The 14,084-nt window shown below is 35.3% G+C and overlaps 1 protein-coding gene across 4 annotated transcripts in view; it reads left to right on the forward strand.

Moving 5' to 3' along the window:
* loh (thrombospondin type 1 domain containing lonely heart) overlaps positions 1-14,084 on the forward strand; it is a 276,194-nt gene that overhangs the window by 226,705 nt on the left and 35,405 nt on the right. Inside the window, exon 1 of one of the 4 annotated variants that reach the window (XM_073967473.1) lies at positions 3,185-3,692. The exons of 1 other annotated variant lie outside the window; for it this stretch is intronic. The gene's annotated coding sequence lies outside the window, so the exon portion shown is untranslated. Of the gene's footprint in view, positions 1-3,184; positions 3,693-14,084 lie in introns of those variants that run through there. 2 more of the 4 variants (XM_073967474.1, XM_073967472.1) reach the window with 2 other exon arrangements.

A 14,084-nucleotide genomic window follows, 5' to 3' on the forward strand; every position in this document is an offset into this window, starting at 1 on the left:
GAAGCTTGAGAAAATAAAATGAAATGAAAAGAGAACAACAGAAATGAACACGTATTTCACTTTTCAATGGACTTCGACTACTGCTATGGACTTCTTCTGTTGTTTGCAACTAAGAAGTGCGTACACTAAATATTTCAGAACAAATTATGTGTGTATAAATAATGATAAAATATTTGAAGGTGTAATAAATAAAAATAGTTTATTTTTAGCTTAGAAGATTATTTAGTTATAAGCAGGAGATAAACATGTTAGAATTGCTAATAAAGTGATGCCCTACGCTACAAGACAAAATGCCATGCGATAATTTCCTTAAAAAAATCCACAAACTGAAAAATGTTCTTAAAAAATCTTCGAAAATTTTCTTAATTCTAATTCTTAATATAAGTAGAGTTCTTCAAATTTGTTCTTAAAAAATTCTACGTTCAGTTCCTCAAAATGTTTCTTAAAAATTCTACGTTGAAGTCCTCAACAATTTTCTTAAAATAAGCCACGTTCCTCAATTTTTTTAAATTCCAGATTAAGTTTCTCAAAAATGTTTTAAATAATCCACGTTGAGTTCTTAAGTTCCGCAAACATTTTCTTTAAGAAATATTCATAAAAAATTCACGTTGAGTACCCCAAAATGTTTCCTTAAAAACTTTTCATAAAAAATTTAAGTCTATCTCAAAAAATTTCTTAAAAAAATCTCGTTAAATAGTGGATATTGAGTTCCTCCAAAAATTTTCTTTAAACATTTTTCATAAAAAATCCAAAATGTGTTCCTCAGAAATTTTCTTCAAAAAATTTTCCATAAAAAAATCCACGATGAGTTCCTCAAAAATTTTCTTTAAAAACTAATCATAAGAAATCCACGTTGGGTTCCTCAAAAATTTTCTTTAAAATATTTTTCATAAAAAATCCATGCTTAGCTCCTCAAAAATTTTCTTTAAAAATGTTTCATAAAAAATCCACGCTTAGCTCCACAAAAATTTTCTTTAAAAATGTTTCATAAAAAATCCACGTTGAGTTCCTCAAAAAATTTCATAAAAAATCCGCAAAGAGTTTCTGAAAATTATCTTTTAAAAAATGCACGTTGAGTTTCTCAAAATTTTTCTTTAAAAAATAGTCCCTCAAAAAATGTCTTTAAAAAATAGTCCCTCAAAAAATTTCTTTAAAAAATAGTCACTCAAAAAATTTTTTTAAAAAATAGTCCCTCAAAAAATTTCTTTAAAAAATAGTCCCTCAAAAAATTTCTTTAAAAAATAGTCCCTCAAAAAAATTTTTTAAAAAATAGTCCCTCAAAAAAATTCTTTAAAAAATAGTCCCTCAAAAAATTTCTTTAAAAACTAGTCCCTCAAAAAATTTTTTTAAAAAATAGTCCCTCAAAAAATTTCTTTAAAAAATAGTCCCTCAAAAAATTTCTTTAAAAAATAGTCCCTCAAAAATTTTCTTTAAAAAATCCACTTTTGTGGTCAATCAAAAATTTTCTTTAAAAAATCCACGTTTGTGGTCAATCAAAAATTTTGTTAAAAAAAATTCACGTTTGTGGTCAATCAAAAATTTTCTTTAAAAAATCCACGTTTATGATCAATCAAAAATTTTCTTTAAAAAATCCACGGTTGTGATCAATCAAAAATTTTCTTTAAAAAATCCACGTTTGTAATCAATCTAATATTTTCTTTGAAAAATCGACGTTTGTGTTCATTCAAAAATTTTCTTTAAAAAAATCACGTTTGTGGTCAATCAAAATTGCTCTTTAAAAAATCCTCGTGAGTTCCTAAACAATTTTCAATAAAAAAATCCACGTTTTTCTTTAAAAAATCCACAGTGAGTTCCTAAACAACAACATTTTTTTGTAAAAAATCCTCTGATTGTCCCTAAAAAAATCTTTAAAAAATCCACGTCCTTTAAAAATCCTCTGATTGTCCCTAAAAAAAATTCTTTAAAAAATCCACGTCCTTTAAAAATCCTCTAATTGTCCCTAAAAAAATTCTTAAAAAAATCCACGTCCTTTTAAAATCCTCTGATTGTCCCTAAAAAAATTCTTTAAAAAATCCACGTCCTTTAAAAATCCACTGATTGTCCTTAAAAAAATTCTTTAAAAAATCCACGTCCTTTAAAAATCCTCTGATTGTCCCAAAAAAAATTCTTTAAAAAATCCACGTCCTTTAAAAATCCTCTGATTGTCCCTAAAAAAATTCTTTAAAAAATCCACGTCCTTCAAAAATCCTCTGATTGTCCCTAAAAAAATTCTTAAAAAAATCCACGTCCTTTTAAAATCCTCTGATTGTCCCTAAAAAATTCTTTAAAAAATCCACGTCCTTTAAAAATCCTGTGATTGCCCCAAAAAAAAATCTTTCAAAAACCCAGTCCTTTAAAAATCCTCTGATTGCCCCAAAAAAAAATCTTTAAAAAATCCACGTCCTTTAAAAATCCTCTGATTGTTCCTAAAAAAATTCTTTAAAAAATCCACGTCCTTTAAAAATCCACTGATAGTCCCTCAAAAATTTTTTACAAAATCCACGTCTATCGTCCTCCAAAAATCTTCTGATAGTCCCTCAAAAATTCTTTAAAAAATCCACGTTTATGCATCCCTAAAAATAGTTTTCAAAAAATCCACGTTTATGCCTCCGATGATCCCTAAAAATATTTTTGAAAAAATCCATGTTTATGCCTCCGATGGTCCCAATTCCGCGATTATGCTTCCCATGATCCATCAAAAATATTCTTTAACAAATCCACGTTTATGGCTCTGATAGTCCTCATGAATATGAATAAAAAATCCCTGTTTTTGATGGTTCCTCAAAAATATTCTAAAAAAACCTTTAATGGCTCTGACGATCTTTAAAATCCTAAACTATGATGTAGGGTGTGAATACCTCAAAAGTTCTAATTTTCTTTTCACTTCAAAGTTCAGTGTATTCACCATACACGAAGATATCCATGTCATAAATAAACATTGTCATTGTGTTATCAGTTTATTATTCTACATTTACCATACTTCTTCGTCGTCGTAGTCCATTTCACGCATTCATTCATCAAGTTTGCCAGTCGTCCATCCACGATCACCATCATCATCTGCCTGGTTAGTAGGCATTCCATCACTCACTCCAGTTATTAGTTTGCGTTTAGAAATAGAAAAACACTTGACGTTATTGGTGTTCGGTGTGTTGTGTAGCTTGGGTGTTCCAAGCTATCGACGCAATGGACAGCGAAGTTTACGTCGCAGTTAACGTAGAGAGCAGAGCAGTCAACGTCTATCGCTGTGTTTACCTCAACATATTTCAACGACGTGTATCAAATCTAAGCAAATCTCAATAGAGACGCGAGCGTACACTTGTCGGGTACGACGCCATTGCAGCGTAAAAGCATAGTTTTGGCAGAATCAAAGTTTAAGCAAAAATCTTCTAAATTTTCAAAAATCAATATTGTTCGAAAGTTGTCAGCCACAAGACGTGTTTTGCGGTTATCGGTGTTTTTTTAAATCTAAAATCAATATCAAAATTTAAAAAAAAGTAAAAATAAAAAATTAAATAAAAAAGCAAGTTAAATAAAACACTGTAAAAACAAATTAAAATATCCAAATACAAATAAAAAAGTGTAGTGTTAATATGTGAACTTTGGATTCGAAACTTAGAAAATATTTAAAATAAAAATAAACAAATTTCAGCTGTGTGATTATTAAAAATATTAAAAACAGACATTTGAAAAAAGTGCTTTAATAAATTCTAAAAATATTTTTTTTTTTTTTAATTTTTTATATAAAAAATAATAAAAATAAACTCAAACAATATAGAATAAAAAATAACTATAATAAATATATTAAAGAAAGACAATGAAACAATTTTTAAAATATGTATATTACGGACTCTAATATGTATATTAAGGACTGAATCTTTAAAATTCAAATTTCAAAAATTTCTCAATTTCGTGTTTATTTTTGAATTAAATTTTCAATATTTATCTTTTCCAAAAAATTTTTAAGTTAATTTATGTCATTGCCATTATGATTTCTTCATTTCAAACTCTGCAATTGCTGCTGCTGCCCATAATTGAATTTCTGTTTATTATTTCTTCTACAAATTGTTCTAATTTAGTTTACTAGTTATTATCATTTTTGTTGTTGTTGGTGTTGCTCTTTGTTGCACGCATTTATTTTGCCACTCGAGTACTTGACATCTAGTGTGTGTGGAATTTCCTTTGATATCTATACTCGTATTTACTTTTGCGGCAACATTGATGATAGTGACAAATTGCTTTAAAAATTTAACCTAGTGACACTATTCCGCACAATTAAGGGAAGACCATAAAATTTAAATGTATGTAAATTATATTTTGGCGGAAATTTCGCAACAATTAGTCACACTACCGTCTTCAGTGTCATTGGCGATCAGAAGTTCACTGAAGATATATTATTTGAGATTATTCTTTGATTATTGCTTCCTTTCGGTAGGATTTCAAGAGTGTAATTTTTGGTTCCCAAAGTGGTGTTGTTTTGTTATCGAAAAGGCAATGTGGTAATGCTATTGAATAAACTAAATGAACTACCGGATAGTTTTGACATTTTTACGGCAGGTAGTCCTTGTGACCCCTACGATGGGGCAAATACATATTGTCTGAGATATTTACACTATAGTTGTAAAATATCTATGGACACCAACTACAATGTATTTTGTCCATGGTAACTCTCGATTTGGTCAAAACGTAACGTCTTCATTCAGTCTTAACAATTCTGTATAACTTTTTTTCTTAAGATCTTTGCAGGAAATTGCTGATATGGACCATATAACATCATGTATTTTAAAGGGTTTAGTTACGTTTTCCAACTGAACTGTAAATGATAAATTTTGGGTTCTCTACGGACAGGAACCCAATTTTTATGTTTAAAAATTTAGTTATATCCCAAAAAAAAAACATTACCTTTTGATCACGTGTGTTTGGAGGGTTTTGTAATGTATATATTAGTGTCATCTGTGGCTATCTGTCGCGAATTATTTTAAAAATAATTTGTTTAGAGTTCAAAATAAACAAAGCTAATCGATAGTCGGACTATCGATAGTTTTCCAGCTCTAGCCTATATTAAAACGTGCATCTATACCCACAATTCTCTATATAAATGTTTTATACCCATATTGAATACAAAATACCTAATTTCAGTCATGTCCATGGTATATTGAGGGTAAAATCTTTAAAATACCGACAAAAAAGGACGGCGTTAAGTTTGACCAGGCCGAACTTGTTATAACCTCCACCACGAGTTGTATTGAAGTAAAATCGAAAAATTAGTTTCCTTTCATTTATGAAGAAGACTAATTATCAAATGTCAGCAAGTTCGGTAAAACAAACTGGCTAACCTTTAAAATACCGAAATTTAGGATGTACCGTTCCTTGGGGCTATATCGAAAGTTGATATATACCTACAAATTTCTGGCGGAACGTTTTTAAACTCAAAGAAGACTAAATACCAAATTTCCTATATTCCGGTAAAACCTTCAAAATACCGAAAATCAAGAGGTACGCTTCTATGGGGGAACCCGAGGACCTATATTGATAATTCTCTTCTGGAATATTTGATAACCCCATGGAAGATTAAATAACAAATGTCAGTCTTTCGGTGGGATATTGAAGTCACTAATGTCAGAATAACGAAAATCGGGAGGTACCGTTCTGTGGGGGCTTTATCGAAACGTTGACCTATTCCGACGAATTTCGGTGGGTTGCTGGGACCAGAACCTTCAAAATACCGCAAATCGGGAGATACCGTTCTATGGGGCCTATATGAAGGCGTGGATCTATACCGAAAAATTTCTTGGAGATATTTGTATACCTCCAAAGAGGACTAAGTATCAAATTTCAGCCATTTAGGTGTGATAATGAGGCTAAAACCTTCAAAATACCGAAAATCTGGTGCTACCTTTCTATGGGGCTATATGAAGGCGTGGACCTATACCTACAAATTTCATATGGAACATTTAATATCCCAAATGAAGACCAAATACCAAATTTCAGCAATTTCGGTGTAATATTGAGACCACAATCTTCAAAATATCGGAAATAGGGAGGTACCGTTCTATGGGGGCTATACTAAGGCGTGGACCTATACCGACAAATTTCATATGGAACGTTTAACCCAGATATGCCTAGCGTCCTATATATAGGACACACAAAATTCTTGCTAATTTGATATGTTATGTTTATCAAAGTACCGTTTATTTTGGTGGTATACTCAGTACACATCTGTAGCTCTTGGGATATTATGTGATTCCATTATTTTGAGCTACTATTTTTGAGTTTTGAGGTCTAGTTCATCGAAGTTGCCACCGATCGCTTAGTTTTTACAATGATTTGCGTTATGACCGATTAATTATTGGGTAATTTTATAACGAAAACATACACGATGTGGAGCCTACTACGAAAAAACGTTAACTAGATGCCGAAAAGGTGTCTCTGGACTATATGTCAAATGTTTTGTGTCCCATAACTCCCAGTTATATGATAAAACCCTGTGTCCAAAAGTGGCCTCGAAAACCACTTTTTTCAAAAAATTTTTAAAAAACATATAAACATACTTTTATTATTTCACATTTGCTTCTAAAATAATATAAAAATACTTTTAAAATGATCACGATCAAGCAATGGGCATATCTGGGTTAATACCCTAAATGGAAACAAAATACCAATTTTCCGCAATTTCGGTGGAATATTGAGGCCACAACCTTCAAAATACTGGAAATAGGGAGCTACCGTTCTATGGAACCTATACTAGGGCGTTGACCTGTACCGACATATTTCTGAGAGGATGTGTTATGCACCCAACGAAGACTACGTACCAAATTTCAGCCATTTCCGTGTGATAATGAGGCTAAAACCTTCAAAATACGGAAAATCGGGTGATACCATTCTATGGGGGCTATACCAAAGCGTGAACCTATACCGGCAAATTTCATATGAAACGTTTAATACCCTAAATGAGGTCCAAATACCAAATTTCAGCCATTTTGGTGGATTCAACTCAATAGAATGTTCTATGGGGCTACATGAGGGCGTGGACCTATACCAAAAATTTCAGTGGGAAAGTTGTATACCCCCGACGAAGACTAAGTACCTAATTTCAGACACTTCGGTGTGAAAATGAGGTTAAAACCTTGAAAATATTGAAAATCGATTGGTACCATTTTATGGGGGCTATACCAAAACGTGGACCGATATATCCCATTTGCAATACCAAACATTCTAGGAGTAATAGCAACTTTCAATACCAAAGTACAAACCCTTGAAGGGAGCGACCGATTTGGTCCATACTTTACACATCCTAATATATCCAACAGATATAGATCTGGTTCAAATATGGTCTATATTTGTCCATTTCTTCATGTACTTCCCACACAAAATTTCACTTTAAGACCTGCTCTCGAATCTCTTTGATTTTAATTGAAGCAACCTGCATTCGCTGCCTCAAGCTTTTCCATACTTCTTGAGAAAACAGCCCGATAGATGTAAAAAAAACCCTATAGTACCATATGTAGTGGTTGGAGAGCACGATAACTCTCGAACTGATCAACCGATTTGGTCCAAAATTTGCCTTCGTCATATTTTGTCCAAACTTAGTTTCAGTTCGAAGATGGGCAATATCGGCCCACAACATCCGGTACTTCCCCCCAATATATAAAAAATTTCACTAAAACAGTATGCACTATATCCCTTGAACGGGGCAACCAAACCTTAAATCTCCTAATATTTGTCTAAATATAGTTTATCTCGGCCCTATCCTTAGGGTAACTGCCCCACAAAACTTAAACATTTGTGTCTAAATGCAGTTTAGGATCTGTTCGAAGATCCTTTGGAAATGTATTCCGATGCTGTTCGTTGTGGTCCTGTTTACAGCGATATTATGTTTTCATGGACAAGTTCATGCTTCCTGGCATACTGGTCCAAAAATTATACGATGACCCACTGAAATAACCAGTGGTCCACTTCCAAATTAGACAAAATTCAGAAAAGACTCTAAATACATAGATGAAAGTTTCAATTCAAATAGGCTGATGCTATATCTCTGTCGGCAAAGCCTACTGATACTTTTTTAATTGTTTTGAAGGTTTTAGCTTCAGTATCGCACCGAAATAACTAAAATTTGGTATTTTATTCTTCATTTAGGGTATAAAATTTCCCCCAGAAATTTATCGGTACAGTTCCGCGCCTTAATATAGTCTCCATAGAACGGTACCTTCCGATTTTTGTAGGTTATGGTCACAACAATCCATCGAAATGGCTGAAATTTGGTGGTATTCAACTTTCGCCTCTAAATTTGTCGGTATAGGTCCTAGCTTTCATAAAGCCCCCATAGAACGGTACATCCCAATTTTCGATATTTTGAAATTTGGTATTTAGTCTTCGCTGGGGGTATTAAACTTTCAACCTGAAATTTGTGGCTTCAATATTCCACTGAAATGGTTGAAATTTAGTATTTAGTCTACATTGGAGGTAAACAGAAATTTGTCGGTATAGGTAGTCGTTTTGATGTAGCACCCATAGAACGGTACCTCCCGAATTCCGAAATTTTTAAGGTTTTTAAGGTTACCGAAATTGCTGAAATTTGGTATTTAGTCTTCTTCATAATCGAAGGGAAACTAATTGTTCCATTTTACTTCAGTACAACTCGTGGTGGAGGGTATAACAAGTTTGGACCGGCCCACAGTGGATCCACCCATTGGCCAAAAATAAAAAAAATGAATGTCAACATTTTGGTACAACATATGGCAAATCTGACAGCTTTGACGTGGACCTTTTTAAAAATATATTAATTTTTGTTTCATTCAAACGCGATCTTCAAAAGTCGGAACATTTGACTAATATTTTTTTGTTGTGAGTACAACCTATATTTTAAGTGCAAGTAAATATATTCAAAATATCGCCAAACTAATATGTATAGCAAAATATTATCGTGGATTTTGAAGGAGGAGGTAATAGCTGAATTTTCATTAAAAAATAGTGTTTTAGAGTTTTGTGGAATACTTATTAGTTGCATATTTTCTTAGTGTATTTTGTAATGCCTATTCGATCATATACTTAAATTTGACCTAAGGTTTTAGTCATGATGCCAACCAGTGCCCACCTCGGGAATAATATTCCAAAGTAGTTCATGGGTTTAAGATTATTCAGTATTAAAATCGGCTGCCATCTAGTATATATATTTCCTTTATTTATATCTGTATGTCTTACATAATATAAGTTCATTAATTACGTAAATACAAAACAGATGTAAAAAGTTCAGGTTGAACATAGGGCATCGACAAGCTCTCTCCATCTTGTTCTATCGTTGGCCAGGTATTTTGCTTGACCCCAGGTTATATGGACTGACTCAAGTTATTTTTTGGTACAGCGAATCCAGGTGTTTCTTCGACGTCCTCTGTTTCGTTGTCCTTGCGAATTCCAGTCTAGCACGGTTCTGGCAATGTCACTGTGTGGCCTGCGTAAGATATGGCCTAACCAGACCCATTTTCTCCTGCGGATTTTTATTTCAACAGGGCTGCAATTAGTTCGGAGCAGTAGTTCTGAATTTGATATTTTGTTCGGCCAGAAGATTCTCAGAATTTGCCGTAGGCAGCGGTTGATAAACACTTGAAGTTTCCGAATCGTCGCTTGCGTGAAACTCCAAATCGTACAGCCGTACAGTAGAATAGATTTTACGCTGCTGTTAAATATCCAGGTTTTTGTTGAGGTTGATATGGCGTTACATCTCCAGACTTTGTTGAGCGAACGGAAAGCATTTCTTGCCTTGTTTATCCGGTCGCTGATGTCTGCTTCTGATCCGCCGTCTTTAGTAATTTTGCTTCCCAAGTAACAAAAGTGCTCTACGTCTTCAATGGTATGCCCATTTATTGTGAGTGTGGTTTGACATGTTGAGCCTATTCTCATCAGCTTGGTCTTTTTAGTGTTTATTTTTAGACCGACTTTGGAGGCGTTCCAATTTAGCACTGATGTGGTCGAACTTGTGAGCGAAAAAGCAGATGTCATCTGCGTAGTCTATGTCGCCAAGAAAACCGTTTACATTCCATCGAATTCCATAGGGAGCCTCGTCGTTTGTTGCTTCTAAGAATCTAAGAGTATGAAAAAAAGCGTAGGAGATAAGAGGCAGCCCTGTTTTACGCCCTTGCAGGTTGAGAAGGGTAGGCTTTCTTTGCCGTTGAAACGTAGTTCTTTGATCAGGGTTACAATTTTAAGAGGGATGCCTTTGTTTATAAGGGCCCTCCACATAGCATCTTCGTAGACGGTATCAAAGGCTCGTTCAAAATCCTCGAACAAGAGATACAACGGTGAATTTAATTCAGCGGACTGTTCGATAATTATACGTAGGGAGTTGATATGATCTGCACACGATCGACCAGGGCGAAAACCCGCCTGTCCTGCCGTAAAATTGAATCGAGCACAGGAGATATACGCTGAAGCAGAAGTTGAGCCATTACTTTGCTGATTGCATTTAATAATGTAATTCCTCGCCAATTTTTGCACTTGGTGAGATCACCTTTTTTTGGGATAGTTACTATAGTAACATTTTTCCACTCTTTGGGAAAGACATTTGTCTCCCACACGTCTCTAATAATTGGGGTAATAGCTTGCGCGATGGGTTCTGCCCCATACCAAAGTAGTTCCGAGGGTATGTTGTCCGGACCAGCTGCCTTGCCATTTATGAGTGACTTCAGGGTTGTAATTACCTCTTCGTACGTATGAGGATCTGTATTTACGTCTCTTCTTGGGTTGCGGCGCAGAGTTGAAGTATATGGTTGAGACACATTAACTGCTGGCTCCTCGGTGCTGAAGAATTGACGCGAGCGGTCTATTTGCTCGGGGCTGCTTAGTTCACGACCATTTTCGTCCTTGATTGCTGCTATAGGTCTAATATTGTTACCACTCATTTGCTTAATGGTTTCGTATACACCACGAATATTACCAATATTAGAAGCCTGTTCTGCATGTTCAGCCAGCTTGTTGAAATATAAACGTTTGTCTCTACGGACCAAACGCTTCACAATATTTGCAGCAACGCAGTAGTTCGATTTGGCTAGTACTTTGGCTTCATTTGTTTTGGCTCTTAGGAGAATGTTGCGTAATCGCTTGCGATGTTTTATTGCATCGAGAGTCTCCTTACTGATCCATGATTTTTGGGGTTGCAGTTCCAATGACGGACGTTGCTACTTCTCTGCACGTTGTTGCTATATCGTCCCATGTGTTTATCATGTTGTTTCCCCGGAGTTTTTCTGTTAGGCCTACCTTATATCTGTGGGCCGTTTCTGCGGATAGCAGTCGCACGAGGTTTAATTTATTGGGCTTTTGATGTTGGCGATTTATAACGGCCGGTCTTAAACGTAGAGTAGCAACTAGTAGAATATGGTCACTGTCGATATCCGCTCCGCGTCTCGTTTTGACATCCATCAGTGAGCCCAGAAAGAGTTTACTAATCAGGATGTGGTCGATTTGACTTCGCGATTGGCCATCTGGAGATTCCCATGTGTATTTATGGATGTTTTTATGGGCGAACTTGGAGCCGCCAATAAATAGACGATTTCTGGCACAGAAATCGACAAGTCTATCGCCGTTATCGTTTCTTACGTTCCCAAGGCCTTGTGTGCCCATAACTGTGCTTAAATTACAACCCACTTTGGCATTAAAATCACCGATAATAAGCTTGATGTCTCCCTTTAGCAGTCAATATAATCTCCTGAAACTTCAATACACTTAGTCCAACGCTTTTCTAGCAATTCTATCCCTTGATTAAAATAGTTTTCCTCAAGGTCTTCAAAATAGTGGTTTACAACTGTAATTGCATCTTCATTTGAGGTAAAACGCTTGCCAGCAAGGAATTTTTTTAGATTTGGGAACAAGTAAAAGTCACTGGGAGCTAAATCAGGAGAATAATGTGGGTGGTCAAGCAACTCGTACTTTAATTCGTTGATTTTAGCCATTGTTAAAACACTCTTGTGCGCTGGTGCGTTGCGTTGTCTTGATGAAAAATTATTTGTTTGTGTTGTAAGCCAGGACGTTTTTCGTAGGTTAATTCTCCAAGCCACAGCTGTTAGTAAAACGAAAATTATTTCAGTACCCTAAACATATCTGGTAAATATGTTTGGATATGTGAAACAAATATTTAACATACAAATCATAAATAATTTCCTTTGTTATTAATTTTATCAAACACGCACACACACACACATACACTTCATTAACTAGGGATAACCCCTCAACAAATACTATGTCTTTGCAACCAAGACCTACAAGGTCTATCTGATTACAAGAAATCAACAAGATCCGAAAAGTGGTCTTTAAACTGCAGGGAGGCGAAAATGTTGGCACTTTTGGGAAGGAACTTCACTATGTAAGTTTTGAAGAAATTTTGCGATGCATAAAGTTTAGAGCAAATCACTTTCTCAGTTCGAAAGATATAGTCCTCAACAATGATTTCAGGTTGTGACTCCAGCGTTTGTGCCATTATGTCGAGAAGTGTGCACTTGCTCGCGAATGAAATTATATCATTGTAGACAGGACCACACGGACTACCTTTCGGTGAAAATTTCAGGACTATCCTCGAACAGTCCTTAAACAGCAATTAAGTGTAAATTTTTAATTTGTGTGATCGACTAAAAGATCACCGTAGGATTTTTGTTTAAATTTTTAAAGTTTTTGAGGTAAGAATCGGAAGAAATGGTGCGATATAGCCCTGCTTGCACTCATCAGTCATTTAAGTTGGTATCGGCGGGTTTTAAGAACATTTTGGCAATAATCAAAGGAAGTACGGACTTGCCAAAAAAATCATTGTAAATAGGATCACAAAGACTGCATTCCGTAGAATTTTCATATCGATTCTCCAATATCCATTAAATTCCCTAAAACCTAACTTTTGTGGAGAAGGTGCTGGAAAGAGTGGATCGATATCGATTAATGTACAACTTGTTGTAATTTTTTCGTCCAATCTGGTGGAGATTTTCAATGCTTGCTTAAACTTTGCGTATACTCCATTGGCCTGGCAAGAGGCAAGGGTAGTATTCTTTCACAAGCCCGGCAAGTCAAGTTATGCAATACCAAAATCTTATCGTCCGATAAGTTTAACTTCATTCTTACTCAAAACAATGGAACGGACGGTCGACACCATGATAAAGAGTAACATCCCTAACGATATGCTCAAGTACAAACAACATGCATACGTAAAAGGTAGATCAGTGGAAACCGCATTACATGAGGTAGTACACCACATAGAGAGAACGTTCGAGATGAAGTTGTATACTCTCGCAGTTTGCATCGACATCGAAGGAGCTTTCAACAACGTCAGCACCGAAACGCTAATCCACTCCTTAGACGAGTTTCAGGTAAACCGGGCCTTGAGGCACTGGATAGACCACATGCTAAGAAATAGATGGATAAGCTGCGCGCTACAAGACGTAACAAAAAGAGACAAAGTTGGTCAGGGGACGCCACAGGGAGGAATAATATCACCTCTCCTATGGGTTACCACCATAAATAGTCTACTAAGGATCTTAACCGACGAAGGATTTGGATCCATCTGCTATGCAGACGACGTTATAATACTTCTTAGAGGAAAGAATCCAAATATACTCTGTAGAAGGGCCGAAACGGCTCTAAAAATAGCATACATCTGGGCTAGACCGAGAGGTCTAAATGTCAACCCGGAAAAAACAGAATTATGTCTATGCACTAGGAAAACGAAAATAGGAGCTTACGAAGAACCCGTTTTCCTAGATAAGATGATAAACATTTCTCCAACAATTAAGTACCTGGGAGTAATTCTAGACAGGAAACTTAAATGGAGAGACTATATTCAGGAAAGGGCTAATAATGCCCACAGATGTTGGTCAACCTGCAGAAGAGCTATAGGCTCAAAATGGGGTTTCAATCCTAGGATGACACACTGGTTATACAGAAGCGTAATTAGACCGATTCTAACTTACGCTTCTGTGGTATGGTGGAAAGCTAGGGACAAGAAATGCAACGTAAAATTACTGCAAAAAGTCCAAAGAACGTGCTGCTTAAGTATTAGCGGGGCAATGAGGACTACACCAACTAGGGCTTTAGAGACAATTTTATTTGTCCACCCA

This window comes from Musca autumnalis, unplaced genomic scaffold (genome assembly GCF_047663935.1).
Source record: "Musca autumnalis isolate F117 unplaced genomic scaffold, ASM4766393v1 scaffold_2, whole genome shotgun sequence".
NCBI classification, from domain to species: Eukaryota; Metazoa; Arthropoda; class Insecta; order Diptera; family Muscidae; genus Musca; species Musca autumnalis.